Consider the following 16018-nt stretch of genomic DNA (forward strand, 5'->3'; position numbering starts at 1 on the left):
ACCAAAGTGCATAACTCCTTATGTAGGGATCCATGGTGACTTCAGGTCTAAGAACTAGTAGTCATACTAATAGCCACATGAGAAAGTATATGACACTCATATAACGATCCATGATACTTTCTCATGGCGGGTCATTCAGTATACATTCTCCAATGCATACCCATGTGTCAACTTGATATCTCTATATCCATGACTTGTGAGATCAAGTCATCGAGTTGATCTGCATGCTAGTCTTATTGCATTAACATTGTCCCTGAATGTTAATACTCGACTAGGAATGATTAAGAGTAATGTTCCCTATATCATCTCACTATCGGTTCAACTAACCGATTGATATAGGTGAGAACCTTCTACTCAAGGACGCTATTATACTTAGTTTATTTGACACTAATACAAGTAAGTATAATCACCAAAAACAAATGCCTTTATTTATATAAGAATATGATACAACAAGTCCATAATACAATCATCTAATGATTGGCTCTAGAGCTCTAACTAACAATCTCCCACTAGCACTAGTGTCAATCATTGTAGGCTCTAAGCCCCAATGACCTAGTGTGACCATCATACTTCCTCTGTGCCAAAGCCTTGGTCAAGGGATCTGCGATGTTAGCCTCTGTAGGTACTCTGCAAATCTTCACATCTCCTCTCTCGATAATCTCTCGAATGAGATGGAAGCGCCGTAGTATGTGTTTGGTCCGCTGGTGTGAGCGAGGTTCCTTCGCCTGTGCTATAGCTCCATTGTTGTCACAATAGAGCTCAATAGGGTCAGCGATACTGGGAACCACCCCAAGTTCAGTGATGAACTTGCGGATCCAAACTGCCTCCTTTGCTGCCTCTGATGCAGCGATGTACTCGGTCTCTGTCGTAGAATCAGCTACTGTGTCCTGCTTCGAACTCTTCCAGCTCACAGCACCACCATTAATGCAAAATACGAACCCTGACTACGATCGATAATCATCCTAGTCGGTTTGGAAGCTAGCATCACTGTAACCCTTTACAGCTAGCTCGTCATTGCCTCCATATATCAAGAAATATTCTTTAGTCCTTCTTAAGTACTTAATAATATTCTTGATCGCTATCCAGTGACTTTCACCTGGATATGACTGGTATCTGCTCGTCATGCTCAAAGCATACGAGATATCAGGTCGAGTACATAGCATGGCGTACATGATAGATCCTATGGCTGAAGCATAAGGGATATGATCCATGCGGTCTCTCTCCTCTCTAGAAGAGGGACCTTGAGTCTTCGAAAGACTCACGCCATGTGACATCAGCAGAAATCCCTTCTTGGAGTTCTGCATGGCAAACCGAATGAGTACCTTGTCAATGTATGTACTCTGACTTAGGCCAAGCAATCTCTTAGATCTATCTCTATAGATCTGTATCCCTAGAATGCGGGATGCCTCACCTAAGTCCTTCATTGAGAAGCAACTCCCTAGCCAGGTCTTGACAGACTGAAGCATAGGGATGTCCTTCCCAATGAGCAGTATGTCATCCACATACAATATGAGGAAGACAACTACGTCCCCTACAACATTCTTGTAGACACAAGGTTCATCTTCATTTTTGATGAAACCAAACTGTTTGATTGCATCATCGAAACGAAGATTCTAGCTCCGAGAAGCTTGCTTTAGTCCATAAATGGACCTATGCAGCTTGCATACTCTGCTAGTATGCTGTGGATCCACAAAACCCTCAGGTTGTGTCATGTACACATCCTCGAGTAGGTTTCCATTCAGAAACGCGGTTTTGACATCCACCTGCCATATCTCATAGTCATGGTAGGCTGCAATAGCAAGCATTTTCCGAATGGACTTAAACATCGCTATTGGAGAAAATGTTTCATCATAGTCAATACCATGAATCTGCTTGAAACCTTTAGCTACCAAGCGACCCTTATAGATAAGATCATCCATGTCAGTCTTTCTCTTAAAGACCCACTTACACCCAATGGGTTTTACCCCTTCAGGTGGATCAACCAAAGTCCATACTTGGTTGGTGTACATGGATTCCATCTTGGATCTTATGGCCTCTAGCCATTTCTCGAAATCTGGTCTCATCACAGCTTCCTGATAGGTGGTAGGCTCATCCTCTATGAGCATAACGTCATCATGGTCAGACAAGAGAAATGAGTATCTCTCAGGCTGACGACGTACCCTATCAAACCTGCGAAGAGGTAGGTCTACTTGAACTGGTTGTTGTTCCTCAACTCCTTGTGGAACAACATCATCCACAACACTTTGTGGTTCGAGTTCTACTTCCATCGAGGCTTCAGTGCTATTGTTCGCATCTTGAATTTCTTCAAGATCGAACGTACTCCCACTAGTCTTTCTACAAACAAAGTCCCTTTCTAGAAAGACTCCAGTCTTTGTCACAACTACCTTGTGCTGACTGGAAATGTAGAAGTAATATCCCTTAGTTTCCTTGGGATATCCAATGAAATAGCACTTGTCAAATTTGGGTCCTAACTTGTCTGAGACTTGACGTCGAACGTAAGCCTCACAACCCCAAATCCTCATGAAAGACACCTGGGCATCTCTCCCAGCCCATATCCTATATGGTGTCTTTATCACGACCTTGGATGGAACTCGGTTGAGTATAAAAGCTACCGTGTCTAGAGCATAGCCCCAAAGGTATGTCGGAAGATCTGTGTGACTCATCATAGATCATACCATATCTAATAGGGTATGATTCCTCCTTTCGGATACACCATTCCACTGTGGTGTTCCAGGAGGAGTGAGTTGGGATAGAATCCCACACTCAGCTAGGTAGTCATGAAACTCATGGGTAAGGTATTCTCCACCTCGATCTGATCGAAGTATCTTAATACTCTTGTCAAGCTGGTTCTGTACTTCATTCTTGAATTCTTTGAACTTTTCAAAGGATTCTGACTTATGTGTCATCAAGTACACATAACCATATCTACTGAAGTCATCAGTAAATGTGATGAAGTACCTATAACCGCCTCTAGCAGCGACATTGAAAGGGCCACATACATCACTATGTATAAGACCTAACAAGTCAGTCGCTCTCTCACTGTGCCCACTAAAGGGAGTCTTGGTCATCTTGCCTAGTAGGCATGACTCGCACGTCTCATAAGATTCAAAATCAAATGAGTCCAGCAAACCATCCTTATGGAGCTGGGATAAGCGCTTGTCATTTATATGACCTAAGCGATAGTGCCAGAGATAAGTTTGGTTCAGGTCATTTGACTTGAACCTCTTGGTATTTATGTTATAGATATGGCTTTCAAGATCTAGAATGTAGAGTCCGTTCATCAGAGGTGCACTACAATAGAACATATCTTTTAAATAAACAGAACAACATTTGTCCTTTATAATAAAAGAGAAACCTTTCTTGTCCAAACAAGAAACTGAAATTATGTTCTTAGTTAATGCAGGCACATAACAACAATCATCCAACTCTAATACAAGCCCAGAGGGTAGAGATAGAAAATAAGTCCCTACAGCAACAGCAGCAACCCGTGCTCCATTGCCTACGCGTAGGTCCACCTCGCCCTTCGCCAATGCCCTGCTATTTCTCAGCGCCTGCACATTAGTACAAATGTGATATGCACATCCGGTATCTAATACCCATGATGAAGAAAGAGATAGATTGACTTCTATAACATATATACCTGAAGTGGAAGTCTCACTTCGCTTCTTCTTAAGATCTTCCTGGTACACCTTGCAGTTCCGCTTCCAGTGCCCGGTTTGACTGCAGTGGAAGCAGGTAGCATCCTTGGCGACTCCTCCTTTAGGATTCAATGCCTTGCCTTTGCCCTTGGGTCGGGACTTTCCTTTGCCTTTGGGCTTGCCCTTGCCCTTGTGTTTCTGAACCATCAGAACAGAGTGGGGCTTTGCCTTCTTAAGGTTCAGCTCAGCAGTTCTTAACATGCTAAGCAGCTCGGGCAGGTACACCTTGCAGTTCCGCTTCCAGTGCCCGGTTTGACCGCAGTGGAAGCAGGTAGCATCCTTGGCGACTCCTCCTTTAGGCTTCAATGCCTTGCCTTTGCCCTTGGCTTGGGACTTTCCTTTGCCTTTGGGCTTGCCCTTGCCCTTGTGTTTCTGAACCATCAGAACAGAGTGGGGCTTTGCCTTCTTAAGGTTCAGCTCAGCAGTTCTTAACATGCTAAGCAGCTCGGGCAGTCAATTTCGTTCATATTGTAGTTTAGAACGAACTGACTATAGCTATCCGGCAAGGATTGCAAGATCAAGTCAGTGGCCAGCTCTTGGCCAAGCGGGAATCCCAACCTCTGTAGGTTTTCTATGTACCCAATCATTTTGAGTACATATGGGCCTACGGGAGCCCCATCTGACATCTTGCACTGAAATAGTGCCCTTGAGATCTCAAATCTCTCATGCCTTGCTTGTCCTTGATACAGTTGACGAAGATGTTCAACCATATCGTAAGCGTCCATCAACTCGTGTTGCTTCTGAAGCTTAGAGTTCATGGTCGCGAGCATTAGATAGGACACATCTAATGCGTCATCTAGATACTTCTTATAAGCATCTTTGTTAGCTCGCGGGGTATTGGCAGGAGGAGCCTCCGGAATGGGCTGCTCCAGAACGTACAGTTTACGTTCCTGGGTGAGAACTATTCTTAAGTTCCTGTACCAGTCCAGGAAATTTGCTCAGTTGAGCTTGTCCTTCTCAAGAACAGATCGCAGGGAGAAAGTGTTCGTATTCGACGTCATGGTTATCTACAACAGAAAAATGCAGAAAATAAATATCATATTCTTTTAAATCATTTAATTAGGCCTTTAACTAAATGATGCTCCCACTGAATTCTATAATTCATGTGGGACAAGATCCACATCATACTAACCCTTGAGTTAGCTTTGGCTAATACGCCCAAGATTTAGTATGATCGGTAGGTAACGATTTACCAATTACATCTCTATGTAACTCTTGTTTATAGGATCATTATCCGCAGTTATATTAAAACTTGAGTTAGCTTTGGCTAATACGCCCAAGAATTAATATAAATGTGATTTATGTCCTATCTTTCCAACCGTTGGAAGAATGCCTATAGTTGTACTCGATCCAACCGAGTTAACTAGGAATACTCAATCTAATTGAGTTTGTATTCGCCCATGCGTTGATAAGTGGGACCAAGATTGTCCCTCCGTACCCAACCAAGATAATATGTGTTGCTCTGCTTTGGCATATTCAACAACACATGTGATCGAGGTAGTGATAGGTATCACGGCACGGTAGGCATTAGAGTTGACGTGATTTAGATCTAATCTAAACGATGATGCGTATCATATACTCGATTGATCTAATCTAATCGAAAGGGTGCATCATGTGCACGACTTAGATCTAATCTAATCGTTAGGTACTAATTAATTACTTAATCATGAATCACATATACACAAGCAATTAATTAAATTAATTTGTGATTAGTCATGGCCCTACTACGATCTTCTCAAGCCAATGAGAAGATCGGATGGTCAACCTAGGGTCAACAGCTTCTCAAGCTCCTCCCTTTGACCACCTTGTGTTGCTCGCGCCCTCCTCGTAACTCCATCTCGAGTGGACCTTCCACGGCTCCAATTTTGTACATTATAATTTTGAAACTCGAGTTACATTCGAGTCTAAACTAATTTGCAACAAGAATAAAAGAGAAAGGCACGACCCGCAGGTCGCGTATCAAAAATACAACACACACAATCACATAACGGCACGCAGGTCGTATTATGAATTACAACACAAAATATACCAATCCAATTGGGTATTTTAGGGCCATGACTATCACAAATTATACATAATTCTAAATTATGTATTTTCTATAATTTTCTACAATTTTAATACCAATGTTTTTACAATTTTTACGAGTAAAAATTCTCGGCGGTCCCGTTTAGCGGTTTTCGGGTGCAATCGCGGAACGAATCCCCTTGCGGGGCCAGGGGAAGAGCCCCTACCCACAATCTAACCATCGCGAGTTTCCCTTAGCGATCCAATAGCGCTTTAGCCCGCTGTCCCAAAAAGATTTGGGGCGAAACCTTGCCGTTTTGGAAAAAACTTCTCGGTAGTCGAAGCTTACAAGTGTCGAGACACTTGTGCTTCGCTTCTACGAGAAAAATACCCATAAAAACTCAAAAAATCATAAAATTACAAAATATCACAGAACCTATATTTTTCATAAAAAATCAAATTAAACTCGTACAAGTCTTCGTACGTGGCTCTGATACCACTGTTGGATTTTTCGGGCCGTGAAAAACACTTTTTCGCGTCGCGAAAACCCCGAAACCCCAAGCCAAGGATCCGTGCGAAGAATAAAACTTTCGACAAATACGAGTACGAGTTTACTAACCTATAGATCTACACTAGAACTATATGTTAAAGAGATTTACCCTTGATGCGCGCCCTTCGCGAATCCCGCTCGTCCAAGGTGCCGGATCTCGAGAGTGTCAAAATAGACACTCCTCTAGAAGTATCCACACGAACAAGTAGGTGGAGAAAAACCACACAAAAAGGTGTGCTAGCACCTTTGCATGGTTCGGCCAAGATAGGAGGAGAGGGAGAGAAGGAAGAGCTTGAGGAGGAAGAAGAAAAGAAAGATACACACAAAAAATGAAAACTCCTCCTCAATTGCCTTGATGTGGCCGGCTACATTAGGAGGTGTAACCCCCTTCACATTAATCACAATTAATGTGGAGGCAATTAAAGTGAAGAATTGTAACCTCCATGAGGTGGCATTTCACTTAAGTAACCATGATGATGTGGAGCATCATCATTGGTCCACATCTTGCCAACTCACTAATGATGTGGCATAAAGTCAAGTCAAACTTGACTCTTCCTCTTCATCTCAAGTCAAGTCAAACTTGACTTAATCTCTCTCATGGTTGATCTAATCCAACCATTTAATTCAAGCCAACTTAATATAATGAATCTAATTCATTTAATTAAATTGATTCAATGAGTCATAATCTAAATTAGACTCATTGAACACATGAATAAACTTGAGTCCAACTCAATTAGCCCAATTAAGATTACTCTTAATCCAATTTGATTCATCAAATGAATCTAATCATCTTGGTTCATCATATGAACCTAATCTCCATTTAATTGTCCTTAGTGTGTGACCCTATAGGTTCTTGTAACGTTGGCAATGCCCCTAAACCCATTTAGGAGCATAAGTAATGAGCGGTATCTAGCAACACATCATTACTACCCAAGTTACAAGAATGTTGAAATCCAACATTACCTTTGTGACTACTAATTGTGACTCCTCACAATATATGACAAGTGTCCTTCTATCCTAGACATCTAGATTGATCAATGTGAGGCATAGACCGTGTCATCCTCTGACCAATCTAAATCTTGAACTCCAAGTAGACTCACTAAATCAATTGAGCTCAATATCTCATATTGACTCATTTGGGCTTGGCCATGCACTTCGTGGTCTCACTCTATCAAGAATATCGATGTCGCTCCCATCATATAGGAGGGATAGATCCTATCTACATCACTCACATATCTCTACATAATTCGTTACATACCCAGTAATGGCCTTTATAGTCCACCCAGTTACGGGTGACGTTTAACGAAACCAAAGTACATAACTCCTTATGTAGGAATCCATTGTGACTTCAGGTCTAAGAACTAGTAGTCATACTAATAGCCACATGAGAAAGTATATGACATTTATATAACGATCCATGATACTTTCTCATGGCGGGTCATTCAGTATACATTCTCCAATGCATACCCATGTGTCAACTTGATATCTCTATATCCATGACTTGTGAGATCAAGTCATCGAGTTGATCTGCATGCTAGTCTTATTGCATTAACATTGTCCCTGAATGTTAATACTCGACTAGGAATGATTAAGAGTAAGGTTCCCTATATCATCTTACTATCGGTTCAACTAACCGATTGATATAGGTGAGAATCTTCTACTCAAGGACGCTATTATACTTAGTTTATTTGACACTAATACAAGTAAGTATAATAACCAAAAATAAATGCCTTTATTTATATAAGAATATAATACAACAATTCCATAATACAATCATCTAATGATTGGCTCTAGGGCTCTAACTAACACCAGTCTGGTCCTCCAGACCAACTGGACTTTTTGCCTAGGGTTACCACCCCCTAGGACCTAGGGTTACAACCCCCTAAGGTTACCCCTCCTTAGGATTTTCACCACCTAAGGTTACCACCCCTAGGACCTAGGGTTACCACCCCCTAGGGTTTTTTTACCTACCTAACTGCAGTTAGGACTTTCTTGCAATCTCATTTAAGCACATTAGATAACAAGGAATCTTAACTTTAAATTCCTTTGTCATTATCAAAACTTAAGTTCGATCGTCGGATGCTTCCCGCACTAACAACCTACTGGTGGTTCGCGTGGATTTGATGGTGGTATTAAGTGGAACGAATTTTTGATGTCGATTACCGGATCATAAGACCCTTATGAACCCTCTAAAGCCAAAGCATCCCGGATGCAAAACCTGACCTTTAGATACCAACATAGAGTGATGAGTAAAACAATCTTTGATCGAGGAGAGAGCGATGTGGTGGTCAGGAAGATAGAACTGTATTCTCTTTGGGCGATGTTAAATAAAGTTGATTTTGATTCGGGGTTTCATTTCTTGCAAACTTTGTGGAAGGCAGCTAAGGCATCTTCGGGGATGATAGTGTTTGGAGGATTAATCACCCAAGTAGCATTCATTCTAGGTTATGCACTTGATAGATTAGAGGTGATTCATGGTAATGACAAGATCAACATTGATTCTTGTCTTGCTATGAAGATGATTTGTCGGGATGAGAATGAGTTTGCTTTTCCTAGAACCAATGGTTTTCCATTACTCCTTCCTTGCCTCGAGCACACTTCAGTTCGCGACCCCGCGAATTGGGTGATTACTGATTTACACCCCGAGACTGTACCGTCCATTGTAGAAGAACCCGAGTACCACCAAGATCCCTCGTCATCAGGATTCCCGCAGCCTTCCGGATATCCAGAACCTCCTAGACACTCTTTTGCTTATGACACGAGATCCTCTAGGTTTGATTTTTCTGATTTCCGTACCTCTTTAGACTCCCTTCATGAGAAGCAAAATACTCAACAACGATTGTTGGAGGGTCACTTCAAGTTATCTGTCGACCAGTTTAGGGAGGTACAGGACCATTTTCAGTTCACTAGGGACTTCTATAGTCAGGTGACGGGGTTCGTTCAGGATTATGATGTTGACCAGGAAAGGATGAGAAATTTTATGGATGATATGAATATCACTAGACAACAAGTAGATGCCCTATTTCTATATCATCAACACCTTGGTCATCTTCCTGGTATACCTAGATTTCCTCCTGGCTCACATCGAGGACCTCCTTATCCCCCACCCCTACCATCGTATTGATTTCATCGGGACGATGAAAAGTATAAGCCTGGGGGTACAACTTGAGTAAAGTCGAGTCTTTCTTTTGTTTTTGCATATTTTATTTGCTTTATTTTATTTAGTCTTGTTTAGTTATTCGCATTTTATTCTACTTGCACCTCATTTGCATTTTTCTTTCCTATCTTTAATTTTGTGGCATATTTGAGAACATTAACTGTCTACTTTTTCTGCCACTTGTCCGATAGCAAAATAGCTAGCATTTTCTTAGTTCATGAGTTTCCAGATGGTGTTAGTATGTTTGGTGTATTTTCTTTCTCTATCTTTAGCAGCATGAAATAAGCTAAGTATTGTACGGAGTTGGGTATAAGTTTTGGCCTAACCTTAAGGACCTTATTTCACTACACTTAAGTACTTAAGCTTGAATGATAGATATACTTTTGAAATAGTTATGATTCATCCAAATTGTTTAGTACTTTTGTTCCCATGGTGATTCCTTACTTACATTTTGGTTACTGGATAACCTCGGATCATGGAAGCTCATTCGGAAAAATCCAAATCCCAACATATGCATCGCATGTGTAATAAGTGCTACACCTCTATAACACCCAAAAAAAATGAAAAAGAAAAAAAAATAAGGAATAAAAAACAGTTGTCGTGAGTGGAAACTAGCAATTCACCCCTTTGAGACCAAGTTAAGTTACTGGGGAAATGAATGTTATGTTTCTCTTGATTCCGAGAAGTACCCTTTGAGACCTTGTGTAAATTAAGGAAAACGAACCAAGTGTATGGCAGGTAAGTGCCTATCACCAGGAACATTAGAAACTCAAATTGTATGATGACTTAACTAGGACAAAGAATTGAAACTTGAAGAGTTTGAGCTACTTATTGTACCGAGCACAAAGGATTTATGCTTAGGTCATACTTAGGTTACTCCACAGTCATGCTTATTAATGAAACTGGTTGATAGAGTTAGGCGAATGCACTAGGGATTTTGAAACACTGCAGGAACCCAGGAACATAGTTTGTAGCATTTTGCTTGAGGACAAGCAAAGGATCAAGTCTGGGGGGTGTGATGTGTGCAAATATTATGATCATTTACGCATGTTTTAGTGCACATTCACGTACTTTATGCATATATATTCGTTGCATGATTGCCTCTTTCATCTTGTATTCATTATATATACTCTTTTGTTCGGATATCTACTTTTTGTTTAGTTTTGTGTTGACAGGGACAACTTTCAGAGGGAAAACAGAAATTATCGACGCACCAGAACAAGCCAAAGAACATGGACGTGCGATCTCGCACGACCGTGTGACCAGACCAAAGAGGGGAAGTGCACGGCCGTGCAATCCTGCACGGCCATGCGGCCGAGACCGAGGCAGATCAAACACATAGTCGTGCAACCCTGCACGGTCGTGCCACCCAGTGACTGAGACCAGGAAGTGCTCGGCCGTGCATCCTTGATGGCAAAAAGGCGAATACGCTCGCCCCCAGCACCCCTGCCAACCCGTCCCAGGACCAACACGGAGGAGGTAATGGTCATGCGGCAGGGACCAAGGCCAGACACCATACGGTCGTGCCAATTGGCACGACCGTGCAGCGCCACCAAAGAAGAGAATGAACACGGTCGTGTGCAGCAGCCGAACCCTAGTCTATATAAGGGTTTAAACCCTTGTTCTCGAGGGGGGAGCGCGAGGGAAGCGAGCCGTCAGTTGGATAAACATCTTGAAGCCATCTCACGCCGTCTTGGACCTCCGTCCAATGATCTTCCACCACTGTATCGACTCTAGAAGCAGAGGATTGGATCCGAAGGCCACTCGCCGTCATTGGATAAGCATATTCTTTCTGTCTTTCTCCGTGTCTGAAGATTGTATGTTTATCTACATTATGTCTTTGGATATTTCTCTGACTCTTATGGAGTAGATCCTTTGTTCTAGGACTGAGTAATAGTTGTGGTTCAGTTTGATTTAAAACTCGTATTATGCTTATACTTGTTGGATGATCTTTTATGCTTTGTCTCAATTGCATGTTGCTTGATTGTGTAAAACTTGTTAACCTCATAGAGGGATTATCCCTGGATCGTACACCCGAGGGGTCCTAGTGACAGGGGCGACCCATTCACGGACATCTGGGATGCCCCTTTGAAAGGAGAGGCAAATTCTCCTCAAGGAAGCGAGAGACCAACCTTAGCTCTTAAACACTATTCTTGACTTACCAATTAGAGTCGTGCCCTCAAGACTTGCTGAGGTGCCCTAGTGACAGGGGTAAACAGTAACAGGCCTTCTTACGGTCCCTCTTTATTCTGGCATTTAAGATTAGCCGCTTTAGCTTCCGGCAATTGCATGTTAAAGGACAACAGTTGTAGAATAAAACGTGACACATCAATACCACCACAATGAAACCGACCTCCTAGAACTCCTCATAACCAAGTGAACACTTCGACTCACCAGCTCTCGATTCTCTTTCCTGACCTTTCTTCCCTAGATTATTCACAACCATTGGTAGTCTAGCTAACCCTTAGTGAATAATTGCTAGTGCTTATAACCAGTCCCTGTGGGATCGATATTTTTATTACTGACTACGAATCCGTGCACTTGCGGAATCGTAACAGACACGTTCCCCTTTGAGGGAACAATAGGCATCGACCTTACCTAGAGTTTCACGAGAAACCTAAAAATCAAGACCGAACAATCTATGTCTGTCCATTTACATTATTTCATATTATATTATGTCTGTGTTAACTCAATTTTGCAAAGTTAACTAAGTCAGGATTTGTTGATCGAGACGCCTACATGGATCCAGGCACCTCAAGCCTATACAGGCGATTGAAAGGGATTTTGGCTCCTCTATCACCTTAGCATAGCAGGGTGAGGTGGTAGCTTTTGGTTGGTCGACGCATGTCAGATCCAGACGCCTCAAAGGGATTGAGGCACTTGGGACTGAATAGAGGAGACCAAGAAGAGCTGCACTCAGCGTTCACCAAGGCACCTCTAAGGGATAAAGGTGCTTGGACGAGGATAAGGCGCGATGAGCTAGTTGTCGATCAACTTTGGTCTAGGTGCTTCAATAGCATAGAGGAGCCTAGATTGTCCTTTATAACCAGAGCTCAAAGAATGCATTGAAGACAACTTCTTGATTCAATCTAAAGCTCGAATGATCGTCGTACTGCTCCAACCTTCAACTACGACATTGTGATGCTACTCTGACAACTCCGCTCTTCAATGGATATTTAGTTTTGTGAGTACATTTTAATTAAAGAAATATTTGTATTCTTACTTCCAAATTGTAAATATTCGGACTGATAGTGAATTGTCTAATGAAAGCGATCAACGATAGCAGAACTTAGAGTAGGAGTCGTCAAAAGATTCTGAATCAAGTAAAATCAAAGCGTTAGTATTATTTTGTCTTTATTTTAGTTGCTTTTACTCAAGTTTTTATGAAAAATGAGAAAAATCACGAATGCTATTCAACTCTCCCTCCCCCTCCCCCTCCCCCCCCCCCTAGCTTTGTTTTCTCGATCCTACCATCGATATCTTAATTATATTAATTAATTATGTTAAATATATTGACTTAGATTTAATTAAGTTAATTTGATTAATAAAGTTTCATTTTAACTAATTAATTGAGTTAGTGATTTAGATTAATTTGAATTAATTGATTCAATTTCAGGTTTAATCTTAGTTAATTAATTATTTAGTTTAGTATTAATTAATTAAATTTGATTAATAGGTTTAATTAAATAAATTTAATTTGATAACAAGTTGATTAACTAACTCAATTAACTAGTTAATTAATAATCAAGTCAACCCTATACTTAAACATCCCATCGTGGCTGACAAAAAGGAGCTATAATTATGTATATAATTAATAATGTCTATCATTATCAATAATTTGTCAATTTTTTTTGTGAAATTTAGAGAAAAATATAAATGAGTAAATTATACTTGAACAAATTATGAAATGAAAGAATAATGTAAATATGATTGGAAACATATGAAGGTTATATATGCTTGGACTCTATGTACCCGTTAGCATGCCTAAAGTCTTAATTGATTAACATCAACTATTGCAAGTGTTAAATGTTTTTTTTTCAATTACCTAAAATTTTAAATATTATCTTTAAGTAAAAATGTTTTCAAAATTGGATTATATCTTCTAAATTCATTCTATACTTGAATTTCTTTTACACTCATGTGTCTTTGAAAATCATTTTTAATATATTCCTTGAAAATCTAGTTTTTCAACTTCAAAACATTTTTTTTAAAATTCCTTTGCAAATTATTTTTCAAATTTCAAAATATGTTTGAAAATTTTCTTGAAATATCTAATGTTCTAATTCAAAATATTGTTGACACAAATTATTTGAGTATTTGAAAAATATTGCTTGTAAAAACACTATATATGTTTTCAAAAAAATTCTGTGTTTTTTCAAGAACTTGAAATATTTCTTCAAATTCTTAAAGTATGCTCAAATTCAACTTTGTTGTGATTTTTTAACCCCTTATGTTTTTATGATATATGCTAAAGGGAGAGAGATGAATTAAAAGTTTAGTTTTTTTTTTAATAAAGACCTAAAATTCAGAGAGTAATAATTAAGAGGACTATTTTTTTAGAAAAGGGAGCAATATTTTTTCTTATGATTTACTCTAACTCTAAAAAATACTATTGCTAGAATAAAATGTTTACCTATTGAAAATATTTTGATATGAAATATTAGTTTATTGCAAATGTTTTTATTTAACTTTGAACTATATTGCCATAAATCAAAAGATGAGAGATCGTTGGTGCTAAAAGCACTAGTTAATCAAACCTATGTATTGATATTGGCAAAAAATTCAAAATTAAACTGTGTTGTGATCTTACAAGCTTACCTGAGTGTGCTGGCAAGACCTAGTTGAGGAAAGGCAATGAAGTCTTGGTTAAGGGATTTGACGCAAAGTCTTAGTCAAGGGATTAGATACGAAGTCCTGGTCATGGGATTAGGCACAAAGTCCTTGTGAGTGGACTGGGAAGAAAACTTAGCTGATCAAGGATATCGGGCGAAAGTCCTGGGGGTCGCGTACACTAAGGCAAAGTCTAGATGGATTGAGGATTAGACGTCTAGTGGAAGTTCCAAAGGTCAAGATCAGAACTGAGCAAAAGTTCAAACAAACGTTTGGCAAAAGTAAATTCTCCTGAGAGTAGTAGGTGAGGACGTGCTCCCCGTTGCGGGAACAATAGGTATCGATCCGATCTAGGATTTCTTGGGAAGCCTAAAAGTCATGATCGGACAATCCGAGTCTATCAATTTACATTTATTTCATATTATATTATGTCTTTGCTAACTCAATTTTACAGAGTTAACTAAGCCTGAATTTGCTAATCCATGCACCTTAAGCCTATGCAAATGCCTGAAAGGGATTCAGATGCCTCTATCACCTCAGGGAGTGGAGCAGGGTGAGGTGGCGACTTCTGGTGGGTTGATGCACATCAAATCCAAGTACCTCAAAGGGATTGAGGTGCTTAGGACTAGATAGAGGTGACTGAGAAGAGCTTCACTTAGCGTTCGCCATGTCAGTAGCTAAGGTGCCTCTAAGGGATAGAGGTGCTTGGACGAGGATAAGGCGCGACAAGGTCGGAGTCGATCAGCTTTGGTCCAAGCACCTGGATCATCCTTTATAAGTAAAGATCAAATAGTGCACTCAACATAACTTCTTGATTCAATCCAAAGCGTCCCTCGGGATAGTCTAGTGGCTAGCGCATGAGGTGTTGCCACCATGAGGTCTGGGGATCGAATCTCGGAATAGCCGAGGTAAATACCTCCGTTATGTGCTAGTCACTATTCCAAAGGCTAGTAGCCGCCCGTGATTTACCTCCTCCGTGTTGGCCCTGGGACAGGTTGGCAGGGCGCTGGAGGCGAGCGTAATCACCTTTTGCTACCTTGATTCAATCCAAAGCTCAAACGATCGTCACACTGCTTCAACCTTCAACTATGACGTTGTGATGCTGCTTGGACAGTCACACTCTTCATCAGATATTTAGTTTTGTCAATATATTTTAATTAAAGCAATATTTGTATTCTTACTTCCAAATTGTAAATCTTTGAACTAATAGTGAATTTTCTAAAGAAAGTGATTGACGATCGAGAGCCTTGAAGTAGGAGTTATCAAAAGGCTCTGAACCAAGTAAAACCAAAGTGTTAATATTATTTTGTCTTTATTTCCGCTGCTTTTACTCGAGTTTTTATGAAAAACATGAAAAAACCATGAGCGCTATTCACCCCTCCCCCTCTCCCCCTTCTAGCGTTGTTTTCTCGATCCTATAGGGGGTTCACCGGTGTAGCCACTTCGATGCTTAAGTTAGAGGATGAAGAAGTTGAATATTAGGGTTTCAATGTACGTAGTGATGTGTATATATATGCATAACTTGGAGATTGAAAAGGACTATCTTTTATAGAGGGAAAGTAGACATTTTCAATCTGTCTTGATCTTCATACGATCACTATTTAATTCCTTAAATAATGTGAGATTTATTCATGCTGCTTCCATTTTCCTAAAATAACCAAGATTGACAGACTCTTTCCTTCTATTCTAATTCTCATGCTACTATTATTAATTTCTTAAATAATGTAAGTTTTATTCATGTCATTGTCTTTCTCCTAAAATAACCAAGATTTGTGTGAT

Source organism: Zingiber officinale, chromosome 1A (genome assembly GCF_018446385.1).
Source record: "Zingiber officinale cultivar Zhangliang chromosome 1A, Zo_v1.1, whole genome shotgun sequence".
Taxonomy (NCBI): Eukaryota; Viridiplantae; Streptophyta; class Magnoliopsida; order Zingiberales; family Zingiberaceae; genus Zingiber; species Zingiber officinale.